This window comes from Diabrotica virgifera, chromosome 6 (assembly GCF_917563875.1).
Source record: "Diabrotica virgifera virgifera chromosome 6, PGI_DIABVI_V3a".
Lineage (NCBI taxonomy): Eukaryota > Metazoa > Arthropoda > Insecta > Coleoptera > Chrysomelidae > Diabrotica > Diabrotica virgifera.
This window is the reverse complement of record NC_065448.1, coordinates 149,433,978-149,450,077: the sequence shown is the minus strand read 5'-3', so window position 1 is coordinate 149,450,077 and position 16,100 is coordinate 149,433,978. Positions and strand designations below refer to the sequence as shown.

Below are 16,100 nucleotides of genomic sequence, written 5' to 3'. Positions count from 1 at the left end.
ATAATATTACAAAACCTCATATTTTAAGAAAGAAGACATCGAAGAGAAGCCAAAAATGTAAAAATATATAGGGTGTCCCATTAAAAAAAAACGAAGTTATAAGCAACTTCCGGTATAACCGGAAGTTGCAAAGAGATGAAAATATTTTCATTTAATAGATCATCCTTCAAAACCCCTTTATTTCAATTTTCATGGTTCTGTTGCCTTTAGTTCTCGAGATATTTCTAATAGGCCAGTTATCTGCCTGACCCTATATACAGGGTGTAACAAAAATACAGGTCATAAATTTAATCACATATTCTGGGACCAAAAATAGTTCGATTGAACCTAACTTACCTTTGTACAAATGTGCACATAAAAAAAGTTACAGCTTTTTGAAGTTACAAAATGAAAATTGATTTTTTCCAATATGTCGAAAAGTATTGGAGATTTTTTATTGAAAATGGACATGTGGCATTCTTATGGCAGTAGTATCTTAAGAAAAAATTATAGTGAAATTTGGACACCCCTTAAAAATTTTATGGGGGTTTTGTTCCTTTAAACCCCCCCAAACTTTTGTGTACATTCCAATTTAATTATTATTGTAGTACCATCAGTTAAACATGATGTTTTAAAAACTTTTTTGCCTCTTAGTACTTTTTCGAAAAGTCAGTTTTTATCGAGATATATTGAATATTTTTCAAATCCACCACATATTTGTATATGGTTAAGTACGATTATGGAGACTTGGTAATAATATGACAATTTATTTATGATTTACATTTTTAAGTATATTTTGAACCATATTAAAAAAGAAGCCACATCTCGATAAAAGGTGCCTTATCGAAAAAATACAAAGAGGCAAAAAAGTTTTAAAAAGACTGTGTTTAACTAATGGTAGCGCAGTAATAGTTTAATTAGAACGTACACAAACATTTGGGGGGTTTAAAGGCACAAAACCCCCATAAATTTTGTATGTAAACATATTAAAAAAGAAGCCGCATCTCGATAAAAACTGCCTTATCGAAAAAATACTAAGAGGCAAAAAAGTTTTGAAAACATTGAATTTAACTAATGGTACCACAATAATAATTTAATTAGCACGTACACAAAAGTTTGGGGGGGTTTAAGGGAACAAAACCCCATAAAATTTTTAGGGGGTGCACAAATTTCACTATAATTTTTCTTTAAGATGTTCCTGCCATAAGAATGCCACGTGTCTATTTTCAATCAAAATTTTTTAATAGTTTTCGATATATTCGAGAAAATCGATTTTCATTTTGTAACTTCAAAGGGATGTAACTTTTTTTATGTGCATATTTGTACTAAGGTAAATTATGTAGGTTAATTCGAACTATTTTTGGTCCCAGAATATGTACTTTAATTTATGACCTGTATTTTTGTTACACCCTGTAGAGGTTCCCTCTTTATACTGTGCCCAAATGTAGTTGTATCGCTAAGAATTTTATTAACACTCCCTGTCTCGGTAGCTAGTGAGGAAAGAAGTTTTTCAAAATTAAAAATTATTAAAAACTATTTACGAAGCTCCATAAGACAAACAAAACTAAAAAAATAGCACTCATTTCAAGTTAAAAATGCTACTTTTTCTACAACCACTATTCAAAGTGCACTTTTCTGCACGGTTTTATGTTAGCAAACTTGATATTTTCTCACAGTATAAGATATTTGACATTAGTGTGCAGAAAAGTGACGTTTCTGTGCCGCAAAGTGACGTTTCTGTGCCGCAAAGTTCTTTTCTGCACAGTTGACTACCTCATTCTGAGTAACGTTATATTCTGTTTACATCCGTGGACTACCGCATTCTGAGTAACGTTATATTCTGTTTACATCCGTGATCCGTGGTTAAACTTTAGACAAATATATAACCTATAAGACAATTATTATATTTAACTATAGCATAGAAACTAAATTATGGATGTTACAACTGTTTTATTTTACAATTTTATTCTTATTAAACATTTTATAATTATCAAATAACCAATAAGGATTTAGCAACCTGTGCAAGAGACGTCGAATGAAGTAGGTTTTGTGTAAATCCGTGACTGCATACATATAATGTCAATAATGTGTAATAATTGTTTAAATTTAAACAAATTAAGGCAGTGCATTAATTTTTTAACTGATTTCTGTGCAATTTATTTAGGTATAAGGAATTTAAATTGATTAGTAGGTATTAATTAAATACAGTTTAAAATTTATCACATAGGTACCTATTATAATTAATCGTCGTTTGGAAATTGTGATTTTTATTTTTAGGAAAAACTGTGCTTGTAGAAAAAGTATAGTGTGAAACACGTGCAGAAAGGTAATTTCTCACTCGTTTGAATTGCGGCACTCGCTTGCGCTCGTACCGCAACTTTTCAAACTCGTGAGAAATTAGTACCTTTCTGCACTTGTTGCACAATATACTATTAAAGCACTAGTGCTTTAAAAATTTTAAGGCACTGCAGTTAAAAGTAAATTGTCAAATTGTGAAACGTCAAAATATTTATATTTAATTTATTAACATTAATATTCATAGTATAACTTGCGCAATTTGAAAAATGTGGTTTAAAAGGTTTTTTAAAATTTAATTTAAACTGTATTATTGCATTTTTAACACGTTTGTAGAAAAAAACTAAAGTATTGGTATTGAAATTATAGGCAGTTTTGATGTAATGTCAAGAAAAATATAAAAATTGAATGTCAGTCAAGTTTAAGTAAAAGTTTTTGTAGGTATTGTCCTGTATTTGAGAATGAATAAATATATAATTGTTGATATATAAGACGTTTGTAGAAAAAATATTGTATGATATACGTGTTAAAAAGTACATTTTTAAGGCACTCATGTGAATTGCAGAATTCGCTTCGCTCATTCTGCAAACTTTCACGTGCGTGCCTTAAAATTGTACTTTGAACACTTATATCATAAATAACTATCAAGGGGCGGCATTTCGAAGAATTGCATCATATTGAAAAGATGTACCGCACGGCTCTGCAACAAATCATTGTATTTATGCGCATTTCCCTGGGCTATATATTTATTTACTAAGCTGTTCAATACGTTTTGCAGTTCGATAAGAGAGGGCGTTGCTACTAGCCTAATTTTATTTTGTTATGTTGGTATTATACACTCTTCATATGAACGTGTGTAAAGTTTCATTTCAATCTGTCAATTCATTTTTTGTTTACTAGCCGTTCAATCAAGTATCATGCAGTGATAATATATTTATTTTTGGAAGATTCAAAAGCAAAGGAAAATGAACGAATGTTAAAAGTCTATAAGGACTGTTCGACTTCAATTTTTACAGTAGTGCGGCAGATTCGTGCAAATATTATAAGAATTGTGCATTTAATGATAGAAGCACATAATTTAGACCACATATACTACACATATAAAGGTTCAAATTTAGATACGAGGCCATCTCAGATCTTGCCTTTTACAAAAATGGCGGGCATTCAAAATGGCGACGATACATATATGACTAATAGCACGATAACTTTTAAACGAAAAGTCCGACATCAACTAAATTTGGTATATGGATTCTTTTTTGATCCACAAGATCGAGCACCTGAACCGGAAGAATCGGTTTACCAAAAGTTGTGTTTTTTTCTGATTTTTTATGTAAAAATAGGTTGTTTTCTTTTCAAATCTTTCACCCTGTATATATAAATTTTTCAAAAAGAAAATACCGGCATTGAAGAGAGCGTAAAATATTTTGACCTTTTTAGTTATGTTAATTACCATGTAATAAATGCATAACTTATCTTCAGATGTACCTATGTGCGGCAGATTCGTGCAAATAGTATAAAAATTATCGTGCATTTAATGGTACAAGCATATAATTTGGACAACATATACTACACATATAAACGTTCGAATTTAGATACGAGGCCATCTCAGATTTTGCCTTTTACAAAATAGGCGGGCATTCAAAATGGCGACTATACATATGTGACTAATAGCACGATAACTTTTGAACGAAAAGTCCGATTTCAACCAAATTTGGGATATAGGTTCTTTTTTTGATGTATAAGATCGAGCTCTTGATACGGAAGAGTCGGTTTGCCAGAAGCTGTGTTTTTCCTGATTTTTTTGTAAAAATATGTTGTTTATTTTTTCAATTCTTTCACCCTGTATATATTAACTTTTCAAAAAGGTAATACCGGTGTTAAAAAGAGCGTAAAAATATTTTTTAGGAAATATTTTGAATTCTTTAGTCATATTAATTACCATTTAATAAAAATGCATAACGTATCTTGACATGTAGGTACCTCTGTGGGGCAGATTCGTGCAAATAATAATGTAAGAATTATTGTGCATTTAATGGTAGAAGCATATAATTTGGACTACACATCATACTACAGATACAAAGATTCAAATTTAGATATGAGTCCATCTCAGATTTTGTCTTTTAAAAAAAATGGCGGGCATTCAAAATGAATCTGTCGCCCATAGGTACATGTGAATATTATGCATTTATTAAATGGTAATTAACATAACTAAAAAGTTCAAAATATTTCCTAAAAAAATTTTTACACTCTTTTCAATTGCGGTATTATCTTTTTGAAAAAAAAAATATATATACAGGGTGAAAGATTTGAAAAGGAAACAACATATTTTTACATAAAAACCAGTAAAAACACATCTTCTGGTAAACTGATTCTTCCGATTCAAGACCTCGATCTTACTCATCAAAAAAATAACTTATATACCAAATTTAGCGCTCTTTCCAATGGCGGATTTAACTTTTTGAAAAATTAATACATACAGGGTGAAAGAATTGAAAAAAAAAACAACATATTTTTACATTAAAACCAGGAAAAACACAACTTCTGGTACACTGATTCTTCCGGTTCAAACCTCGATCTTTTACATCAAAAAAGGAACCTACATACCAAATTTGAATGAAATCTGACGTCTCGTTCAAAAGTTATCGTGCTATTAGTCACATATGTATAGTCGCCATTTTGAATGCCCGCCATTTTTGTAAAAGACAAAATCTGAGATGGCCTCGTATCTAAATTTGTACCTTTATATGTGTAGTATATGTGGTCCAAATTATATACTTCTATCATTAAATGCACAATTGTTTCACATATCGGCTGCACTACAGTAGAAGGATGGGTTGCTGAATTTAAACGTGGTCGTATAAGCCTTGAAGACGATCCACGTCAAAGACGTCCAAAAACAACACCAGAGAAATCGTAGTAAAAATACAGGAATTGGAAGATTGTCGAGTGACTGAAAGAGATTTAGTAGGAGCTCTATACTATGCATATCATTGGGCAGTGTAAGCAATATTTTTACTGAAGTATTGGTTTTCAGAAAGTTGAGTTCAAAATGGGTGCCGCATTCGCCAACACCGGAACAAAAACATATTCGAACTGAAGGAAAAAATTCCTAAAAAAACCCGGTTTACAGAAGAAAAAATCTTTTTCATCAAGACAATGCACCGTGTCATATGAGGATTTTAACAATGGCAAAAATCCATGAAGTGAAAAGTTCGAATTGTTGGAGCATCATATCACCGTATTCATCAGATTTGGCCCCAAACGACTTTGCGTTTTTCATCAAATGTTGAAGTTACAAAAAAGATGTGGAAAGGAATTTGGAGACCTTGCAGATTCTAACTTCAGGGATAGAATTCATAAATTGGGATCTCCTTGGAAGAATGGTATTGATGTTTCGGGGAGACTATACTGAATAATAAAGTGTATTTCAAACCATAAAATTGTGTTTTTCTCATTGAACCGCAAAACTTAACGAACAGCCTAGTATATTTTACTTATATTTATAGTATTTTTATATTTTACTCACAAGAACGTGTGTCTCCATTTTAACTATAAACAACTTTTAATCAGCATCTATCAAACCAGAAATCAGGTACCATGAATCAATAAAACCACACCAGAACCAGATGCATAAATGCTAATAATTCATGGAAGTTTCCTTTTTCAATTAAACGGTTTATTGTTGGTTATTGCAATAATTAGTGTTGACTCTTGATGGACTTTAATTTTTATGGTTCAGCATTGTCACACTTTAATGAACCTAAATGAATATTAAAAAAAATGAATGATAGGCATATCCAATTAACCGAACTGTATTCAAATTATTTGATGAAACGACTGCTAAAAATGCATTGTTTTTTATAACAGGAGGACATTCGTATAACAAATATTTTGTTCTGTTTAATAAATATTATTATACACATATATTTTACCGTAGGGTCATTTTATTTTATAGAAGTAAAACAGTCTTCTTCTTTGTCTTTTTTATTGTGTAGATATGACTCGTATCTGTTTTTTCAATGTGTCTTCAGTAATTATTATTCGTTCCATCGCCTTCGTAGTGTTCCCACTGATCGTTTTCCTATTTTGAAACCATCTCTCACTGCCCTTACTACTCTATTTATTGTTGTCATTCTGCTTATGTGGTCATTCCATTCTACTCTTCTGTTTCTTACCCAGTTATTAATGTTCTCCACCTTGCATCTCCCGCGTATACAGGGTGTCCCGAAAAGATTGGTCATAAATTATACCACAGATTCTGGAGTCAAAAATATGTTGATTGAATCTCACTTAACTATATACAATAGTGCACACAAAAAAAGTTACAGCCCTTTAAAGTTACAAAATGAAAATCGATTTTTTTTCATATATCGAAAACTCTTAGAGATTTTTTATTGAAAATGGACATGTGGAATTATTATGGCAGCAGCATCTTAAAAAAAAATAAAGTGAAATTTGTGCACCCCATTAAAATTTTATGGGGGTTTTGTTCCTTTAAACCCCCCCAAACTTTTGTGTACGTTCCAATTAAATTATTATTGTGGCACCATTAGTTAAACACAATGTTTTTAAAACTTTTTTACCTCTTAGTACTTTTTCGATAAGCCAGTGTTTATCGACATATTTTGAATATTTGTCGAATCCACCACATATTTGTATAAGGTAGTGCGCCAAATAAGGCCAGTGTCTTAATTAGGCCAATTGCAAATATTTTCTTAAATATAGATATTATATATTAGAGGTCACCGTAAATGTCTTTCTCAGTCAAAATCGTCTACGCCATTCAGTCGGTAGTATCACATAGCAGCGCCAAGTAGACTAGACACGTGTTTGTTACGATGCGGAAGTTCGTTTATAAATTTTAGGTAAGTTATAAAATTACTAAAATGGTACTTAATGAATATAAGCCAATTATTTTTTCTTTGCAAAGCGATAGTAAATTAATACTTTTTGAGGAACTGGAACTGTTTTTTCTCTATATTGCTTTTTATTATTTTTTTATGTTAAATAAAAAAAGTAGACAGTGTCCTAATAAAGCCAATTGTCCTAGATGTGTGCAAATGTGCGATATGTGTGCTTAATGTATTGACAAATTTTTGTTTTTAATATGAATAAAAGTTTCTTTAACTAAATTTTGTATTTGTTCTTTAATTCTTAGGTTTAAATTTATTATCCACCTCAATTTGCGTAAAAAATGAAACTGGCCTTATTAAGCTACCAGTTCCTAATAAGGCCAAATATTCCAGATTTATTCAATGTTAAAATCTTATATTTCTTTATTTATTTAGTAAGTATTTTATCCTGAAATTCGATAGCTAAAATGTTAGGCAATACGTATACAAGAGTTTTCCCCCATATTGTTTCTGAATAAAATATTACAGATATTTAAACGTTAAGGTGGCCTTAATTGGCGACCTTACCTTATGATTAAGTACGATTATAGAGACTATGAAAATTTATTATTTATAATTTACATTTTTAGGTATATTTTGAAAAGAAGCCACATCTCGAAAAAAGGTGACTTGTCAAAAAAAGACTAAGAGGGAAAAAAGTTTTAAAAACACTGTGTTTAACTAATGGTACCACAATAATAGTTTAATTAGAACGTACACAAACATTTAGGGGGTTTAAAGGAACAAAACCCCCATAAAATTTTTATGTAAATATATTAAAAAAGAAGCCGCATCTCGATAAAAACTGGCTTATCGAAAAAATACTAAGAGGCAAAAAAGTTTTAAAAATGTTGTGTTTAACTAATGGTACCACAATAATGAATTAATTGGAACGTATAGAAAAGTATGGGGGGTTAAGGGAACAAAAGCCCCATAAAATTTTTATGGGGTGGACAAACTTCACTATAATTTTGTTTTAAGGTGTTCTTGCCATTAGAATGATACATGTCCATTTTCAATAAAAAATCTCTAATAGTTTTCGATATATTGAATAAAATCGATTTACATTTTGTAACTTCAAAGGGCTGTAACTTTTTTTATGAGCACATTTGTACTACGGTAAGTTAAGCTCAATCGAACTATTTTTGACCCCAAAATGTGTGGTATAATTTATGACCAATCTTTTCGGGACACCCTGTATATATGTACGTCTAGCTCTGTATTAGGAAAATACAGTACTCGTACTAAGGAGAATACAGAACAGCAGGTTCCATTGGTTTGGATTCCATCAAAATAAGAAAACTTCAATACTTGGGTCATACAATAAGTCTGCGTAACTTGGAACCATATGGGAAACTTTTTTAATATCAATTTTACGTAAAAAAGTTATTCTTCATAAAGTGCTCTGCATAGTCTAAAACCTAAGATGCAATCATCAGGTATCAAATTTTATCAATAATATACGAGGTATGTCCAAAAATATGAATTTCGCTCAAGAGTAAAGTGACTTTATATTGCACAATATCGAAAATTGTTACTAAGAAAAGTTGTTGGTAATTAAAAATTATGCTATAATATGCATTTACACTCTTCTAATTGAAAAAAAATTTTTGAAAATTTTCCTCAAATTACGGATACCCAACATCATTTTTATTTAAGATAACTCCGTTATTATTAATTTTGCGTAAAAAGTTATTCTTTATAAAAATGTCTGAATAGTCAAAAAACTAAGATTCAATCATAAGATGGTACGTAAAGAAGAAGAAGGTATGTACCGTAGTGTCTTACTATCGATTTTTCGAAGGGTTTTCATCTTTACTATTTCTAGCATTCTGTTTGTCCTCTCTATATCAGATCGTGTTTCTGTCGCGTATGGCATTATTGGTCTGATGACTGTTTGGTAAATTCTGCCTTTCATTTCTTTTCCAATATTTACATTTCTCCATATTATATCATTCAGGCAACCTGCGGCTCTGTCTGCTCTATTCCCTTGATGATCTTCCACTTCTTTTTCAAGCTTTTCGTAGCTAGATAGTGTGATGCCTAGGTATTTAAATCCCATCACTTGTCCTATTACCTGACCCTCCAGCTCTAATTTACATCTTATTGGATTGGCTGCTAACCATGCATTTTGTCTTTTTTGGGGAAATTAGCATGTTAAAATTTCTTGCGGTTATATGAAATTGGTGCAGCATACGTTGTAAATCATCTTCACTTTGAGAGACTACTATTGCATCGTCCGCATAGAAGATTATTTTAAGTTGTTTTTCTCCCATTTGGTATCCACTTTTAAATCGTACTTTCTTTATTATTTCGTCCATGATCATTGTGAACAATAGAGGACTAATGGAATTACCTGTCTTATCCACTAGCAGCTTCAATTGGGCCAGTTAGTTGGCAAAATAAAACAATTTGTTTTGTTGTATAATCCACTTCTGCAATAATTATTATCTAATCTTATAAAATCCTAATGCAACAAATCACGCAGTGTGTCGGGTACGGTTTCGATATTTAAACATTGAATGACGTTTCATAAACGTCATTTTATTTTGTTATATCTTTTTCATAACAGCTCCAGAATTACTGAACCGAATTAACTAACTTTTGTAGAAGTCCAAGAAAGGTTTAAAAGGTGAGAAAATGTGATGATATTGGAAAGAAAATTTCGCTTACCTTATTATTGCCGTTTTGATTTTTATTATTTATATTTATACACTGACCGGCACGAAAAACGGGACAAAATGGGTTATTTTTGATGTCTCGTATTTCCTAAACCTGTTGTTCGAGTTAAGTGATATTTTTAATATGTTATACGCTGTGAGCTCGTACGTAGAGGGGATATTTACAAATTCGCGAGCGCCAGTAGTGACAAGTCTGTAAACCTTTACCGGAAATTTGACATAAATGTCAAAGTGATTAATTTAAAATTAAAATTAAAAACATTAATTATAAAAATATTAGTTGGTCAAAGCTGTGGTATATATTTTTACCTTAAATATACTTAAGTTTTAAATACTGAATTTAAGTTTTTTTACTGTTCCGTAATATTTAATTATAAATTATTCTATTAATCTTAGCGCCATCTACACGATAACTGTGAAAGTATCCGAAGTAAGAAATTCATATTTTATCAATAGAACGTCAAAATGATTAGCAAAATCTTAAAAAAATCGATTACGATTTAATTACTTTTTTGCGTTGTAAATATTAAGCGATAACATTTAAATAATAAATTTAAAAATTACCGGTGAAAGTTGAATTAGTATCCGCCAGGAGCGCCACCAGCGAAGCTCAAAGCGTATAGCCTAATTCTTTAACAATATCGCTGTAATAATATTATTGTTGCTAGACAGGTAAATTGTCATTATATACCGGGTGTACCAATCAAACTGTGTTTTTTTCTCAAAGTTCAAAACACCTTGTGGAATATTCTAGCATTTACAAAATATTAAAATTAAAACCCCCAACTATAGCCTCAGGTTTTCTTAACATTGTGCTTTTTGATTCATACGCTTATGTTGGATAATAAAAGAGTTAGGTACTTTGACAACTAGTCATGTTTTTCATCAATACAGGGTGTTTCTTAATAAGTGCGATAAACTTTAAAGGGTAATTCTGCATGAAAAAATAATGACCGTTTGCTTTATAGTCATATCTCCGCAAATGCTTCGTTTCTGAGATACGGGATGTTGAATTTTTTCTTACAATCTGACGATTTATTTATTGCTCTAAAACCGCTTGATATATGCAAATGAAATTTAGTAGGCGTTAAGAGGTAGTTGTTGCGCATTATTTGACATACAATTAAGAATTTTATATTCACCAATGGCGTGCATACGAGTAATATGCGGGGTAAAGTTAGCCGTATGCACGCCATCGCCAATGGTGAATATAAAATTCTGAATTGTATGTCAAAAATGCGCAATAACTACCTCTTAAAGCCTACTAAATTTCATTTGCATATCTCAACCGGTTTTAGAGCAATAAATAAATCGTCAGATTGTAAGAAAAAATTCAACATCCCGTATCTCGGAAACGAAGCATTTGCGGACATATGTTTATAAAACAAAAGGTCATTATTTCTTGATACAGAATTACCCCTTTTAAAGTTTGTCGCACTTATTTAGAAACACCCTGTATTGATGAAGAACATGACTAGTTGTTAAAGTAGCTAACTTTTTTATTATCTAACATAAACAAGTGAATCAAAAAACAGAATGTTAAGAAAACCTGAGGCTAAAGTTGGGTGTAAGTTTAAGTATTCTATAGATACTAGAATATTGCACAGGGTGTGGTGAACTTTGAGAAAAAAACAATTTGATTGGTACACCCGATATACAATGACAATTTACCTTTCTAGCAACAATATTATTACAGCGATAATGTTAAAGAATATGGCTATACTATATTAAAAAAATCACTTAAATCGGACGACAGGTTTCGGAAATTCGAGACATCAAAAACGACCCATTTTGTGGAGTGCCCGTTTTTCGTGCCGGTCAGTGTATTTTCATACTGACTTTCTTTCCTTCCCCGATCAGGTGGTATATTCCTATCGTCATCTATTTCCATTTTGTGTTACACCGACACACCACAAAATTAATAGTTTAATAGACCCAACTAATATTAAAATCTGGTACTAATAATTCACACTGCCTAATTGCTTTCGATGTACACTTAATTAATGTTAACACCGACAACTAAACTATAACGAAAAAGTGAAGAAAAACCCTTAAAATTGATATTTTCTTCAGAGAACTTCCAAATATCCGCTTTGACGTTTATTTGACACTCGAACTTATTGTTTGTATAATAAATGTTATCAAAAATGGTAAATAAATATTACATTAACGTCAAATATGTTTTTGTACAAAATGTGTTGGTTTAGTACATTTTGTGTGACTATTCCAGTCATTCCAGTGCATTTACAAAAATTTCTCTGACACCACTGCACAGTTGATATATTATACTCCTTTATATATACGTCACTAAAACTGCGGCTAACTTCGCGTCTATTTACTTTTTTCCGTTTCCCGTGAAATCCGTGCTTTTGGCACTTTGTTTGATTTAAATATGGTTTTTAGAATTTTTTCATTAAATTTTTTCACAAACTTAAATTTTCAACATTATTGCAGAAAATGTTGAAAAATAGTTAATGTCCGCTAGGGTGTTATTTTGAAAAATAACGCCCTAGGGTATTAAATTTAAATAACGAGTTAAATGCTGTCAAGTTGACAAATAATAACCTAAGTAAAACTATGGTTACCACAATTACGTTACGACTATTGCTGGTAAATGTACTTATTTGAAAACTAATTAATTCAAAATTCATTAAAATTTTTTGCATATAAAGAATAATATAGTCGGACATTAAACGTTGAAGGCACCACGGGTATTATAGATAATAACGCTTTCGGTCAACGTATATCCCTCGCGCCAGAGGCCCTCGGTATATATGTTACAGTTCAAGTTGATTCTCAGTTAGAGTTGACTTTTCCTAGTTCTAGTCAACTCCAACTGAAACGAGCAGTAAAAGCTGATTTGAAAAATTTAAATCAACTTTTACTAGTTGAAGTTGACTCTTCCTAACTCTTGTTAGTAAAAGCAGATTATACAATTTATACGAGTATAATCTCACGTGCATTTTTGATGAGTGTGCGTCTCTTTGTTTTGACCGTTTCAACTACTTATTAGTCCAGGCTATAACGTCGCCCCCGTTAGGTAAATTATTCTGATTCGATTTTTTTGCACAAACTTACTCAAACAAATACATCCTTATAACAAATACACAGTGTCAGGCGGTACCGCGGTCGCAAAATTGTTTAACCAATTTTTGTTAACCAAATTCACAAAAATAATTCTTATCAACTCTAGGTACCTACCTCATATGTCATATTATGTATAAGTTTTTATTGTGTGAAAATTGTAAATATAGATAGCAGTACATGAAGGGTTTAAAGTGTGCCTGAAGTAATAATGTATTTTAAATGGGATTTACTTTTTCGCACTGTTTTTTAGCACATTTTCATATAATCAAATATCCTTAACTTTCGCCTTGTCATGGTGATGACATGTGAGCAATAAATTACAAAAAAAGTTTTGACAATTTTGTGGTTTGACAGAAGTTTGAATTTTTAAATGTCAAAGTTCGAAAAAATTGTAAAATAGGAATGTATTCCAGTGACGAAGAGTTGCAGTTTTTTTATTTGTTTTTTTGGTGTAGATAAAATATTGTATGAAACTGTGCGTGAAGTACTTTTTGCGCACTTAGGCAAAAAGCCTATTAGACTGTATAGCACTCGACCCGCTAGTGCTCTAAACATCGCGTGCGTGCGCAAAAGGCATACTTCACGAACTGTTTTATAAATAACTAAGTATTTCACTTCGGACAAATTTTTTTAGATTATTTTGGTCATTCGGAGCAAAAAAGGTCTCTTGTGATTTTTCTGTAAAATTGATAGTTTTCGAGTTATACGCGATTTAAAATTTGAAAAATGCGAAATGACAATTTTTAAGGCTTAATAACTCGATTAAAAACTATTCTTATGAAAGTCAGAAAGTCACCGAATCAAAGTTTAAAGCCCCCTACAAGATCCTGAAGAAATTATTGTCATTATTTTATTACTAAGCTGTTATTTTTAATTATCAACAATAAGCGCTAAAAGCGTATTGAGGCGGCCGTTAATATGAGTGCGAGTAAAATCCTCCATTCCGACCGTCCAATGGTGCATCTCAGTCGCACTCACATTGACAGCCGCCTTAATACGCTCCTAGCGCTCATTGTTAATAATTAAAAATAACAGCTTAATAGTAATACAATAATGACAAATATTTTTTCAGTACCTTGTAGGGGGGTCGTTAAAATTTGATTTGGTGACTTTCTGACTTTCATAATAATAATTTTTAACTGAGTTATTAAGCCTTGAAAATGGTCATTTTCGCATTTTTCAAATTTTAAATCGCGTATAACTCGAGAACAATAAATTTTACAGAAAAATCACAAAAGACCTCTTTTGCTCCGAATGACCCAAATTAATGATGTAAAAAAATGTACGAAGTGAATTTTTTTTGTGAATTTGTTTAAAAAAAATTGTTTAAAACAATTTTTTGATTACGGTACCACCTGACACCCTGTGGATTCGTTATAAGGACGTCTTTTTGAGTAAGTTTGTGCAAAAAAATAGAACTGGAATAATTTACCTAACGGGGGCGACGATACAGCCTGGACTATAAATATCACGATTTGAACATAATATACAGTAACATTTAACTTCTAGAATCGGTTGTTTGTGTGAATCAACTTTTACTAAACGACATTGGGAAGAGTATACTTTAACTAGTTGGAGTCTACTTTTACTAGTAAATGTTGAATAAAAATCTTCATTTTATATTTATAATCAACTTTACTAAAACCAGCCGTTTTAGTCGACTCGAACTAGGAAAAGTCAACTCCAACTGGATAATCAACTTGAATTGTAACATATACACCATTGACCTCAAGCGTTATTATCCTTATAATACCCTTGGTACCTTAATAACCATTTTATTATTGTAAGTAAACAATTTTTTAAAATTATTTTTTTCTACAATCACTTGATAAAGAAGACTTTTTCGCTTGTCAATGGCAACGAAAAGTTGACGTTTACTGAGAACCGTCACTTTATCGCTCTAGCGCGTAAAGTTTGATTTTACGCTCGTTGTCCGTAACAACCGTACAACCATAAAATACAAACACATTGAACATTCAAACTGAAAGATATAAAAGTTAATGTTATGACATTATAATGACAGATATAAAATAGTTACAATAAAGTTAATGATTTAAAAATAGTTTTAATTTATTAAGTGATTGTAGAAAAAATGTTGTATGTATTACAAGCGCAAAGTGACATTATTGCTTTCGAGTAATTAGCGGGTAACTCTTACTCTCACTCAAGCAATAATGCATCATAGGTCTGGATCCCGCGTATGAAAAAACAAGCTGAAAATTTGTTAATAGCTTAAGGGTGTCTAGTCGAACATACTTTGATATATGGGAACACTGGAACAGGGGAAGTTTTAATTGTGGAACAGGTTAAAAATTTGGAACGGTCAGACCACGAAAACGGCACATGTATTTTGTCCGACAGAACAGACTTAAACTCTCCGAACAGAGATTAAACTCGCATGCAAAAATCAGACTGCTATTTATCACCAAATGAGCGTTTTAATGAGTGGAACATGTAGAATATGTCAAATGACAGGAATTATGACACGTGATAAATAGCAGTCTGATTTTTGCATGAGAGTTTAATCTCTGTTCGGAGAGTTTAAGTCTATTCTGTCGGACAAAATAAATGTGCCGTTTTCGTGGTCTGACCGTTCCAAATTTTTAACCTGTTCCACAATTAAAACTGCCCCTGTTCCAGTGTTCCCATATATCTAAGTTTATCCGATTAGACACCGTTAAGCTATTAACAAATTTTCAGCTTGCTATTAATCAACTTTTTTTCATACGCGGGATCCAGACCTATCATTTTTCGCTCTTAATACATAAATAACTATTAATTATAAACATATATTTTCTTTATATTAATTTTCGATAATGTCAAAAATAAGAGATATTCTTGAGCAAGGAGCACATTTTTACACACTTCGTATACAACTAATAAAATTTGATATTTGAATTGTAAAGATCTTCTTTCTTAGACTCAGGTCGAGTTATAAAATAAAAGGAGTATATCAAAAATAAGAGTCAGAAAAAAATTGATGGTTACGGATAAAATTGGAGGATGCCTGAAAAAATTGAGGAAATCAGAAAAAAATGAAGGGTGCCAGAAAAATTGGAAGGAAATACGATAAAATAGGAGGATGATGAAAAAATTGAATGCAGTGACTGTAGAAGGCAATTGATTGTATTCCCGGTCGCATGGCGACGGAAAAATCACTAGTGTG

The 16,100-nt window shown here is 31.4% G+C and overlaps 1 protein-coding gene across 1 annotated transcript in view; it reads right to left on the bottom strand.

Annotated features, from left to right (window-relative positions):
• LOC114329184 (oxidative stress-induced growth inhibitor 2-like) overlaps positions 1-16,100 on the bottom strand; it is a 271,375-nt gene that overhangs the window by 133,352 nt on the left and 121,923 nt on the right. The gene's annotated exons all lie outside the window — the stretch shown is intronic.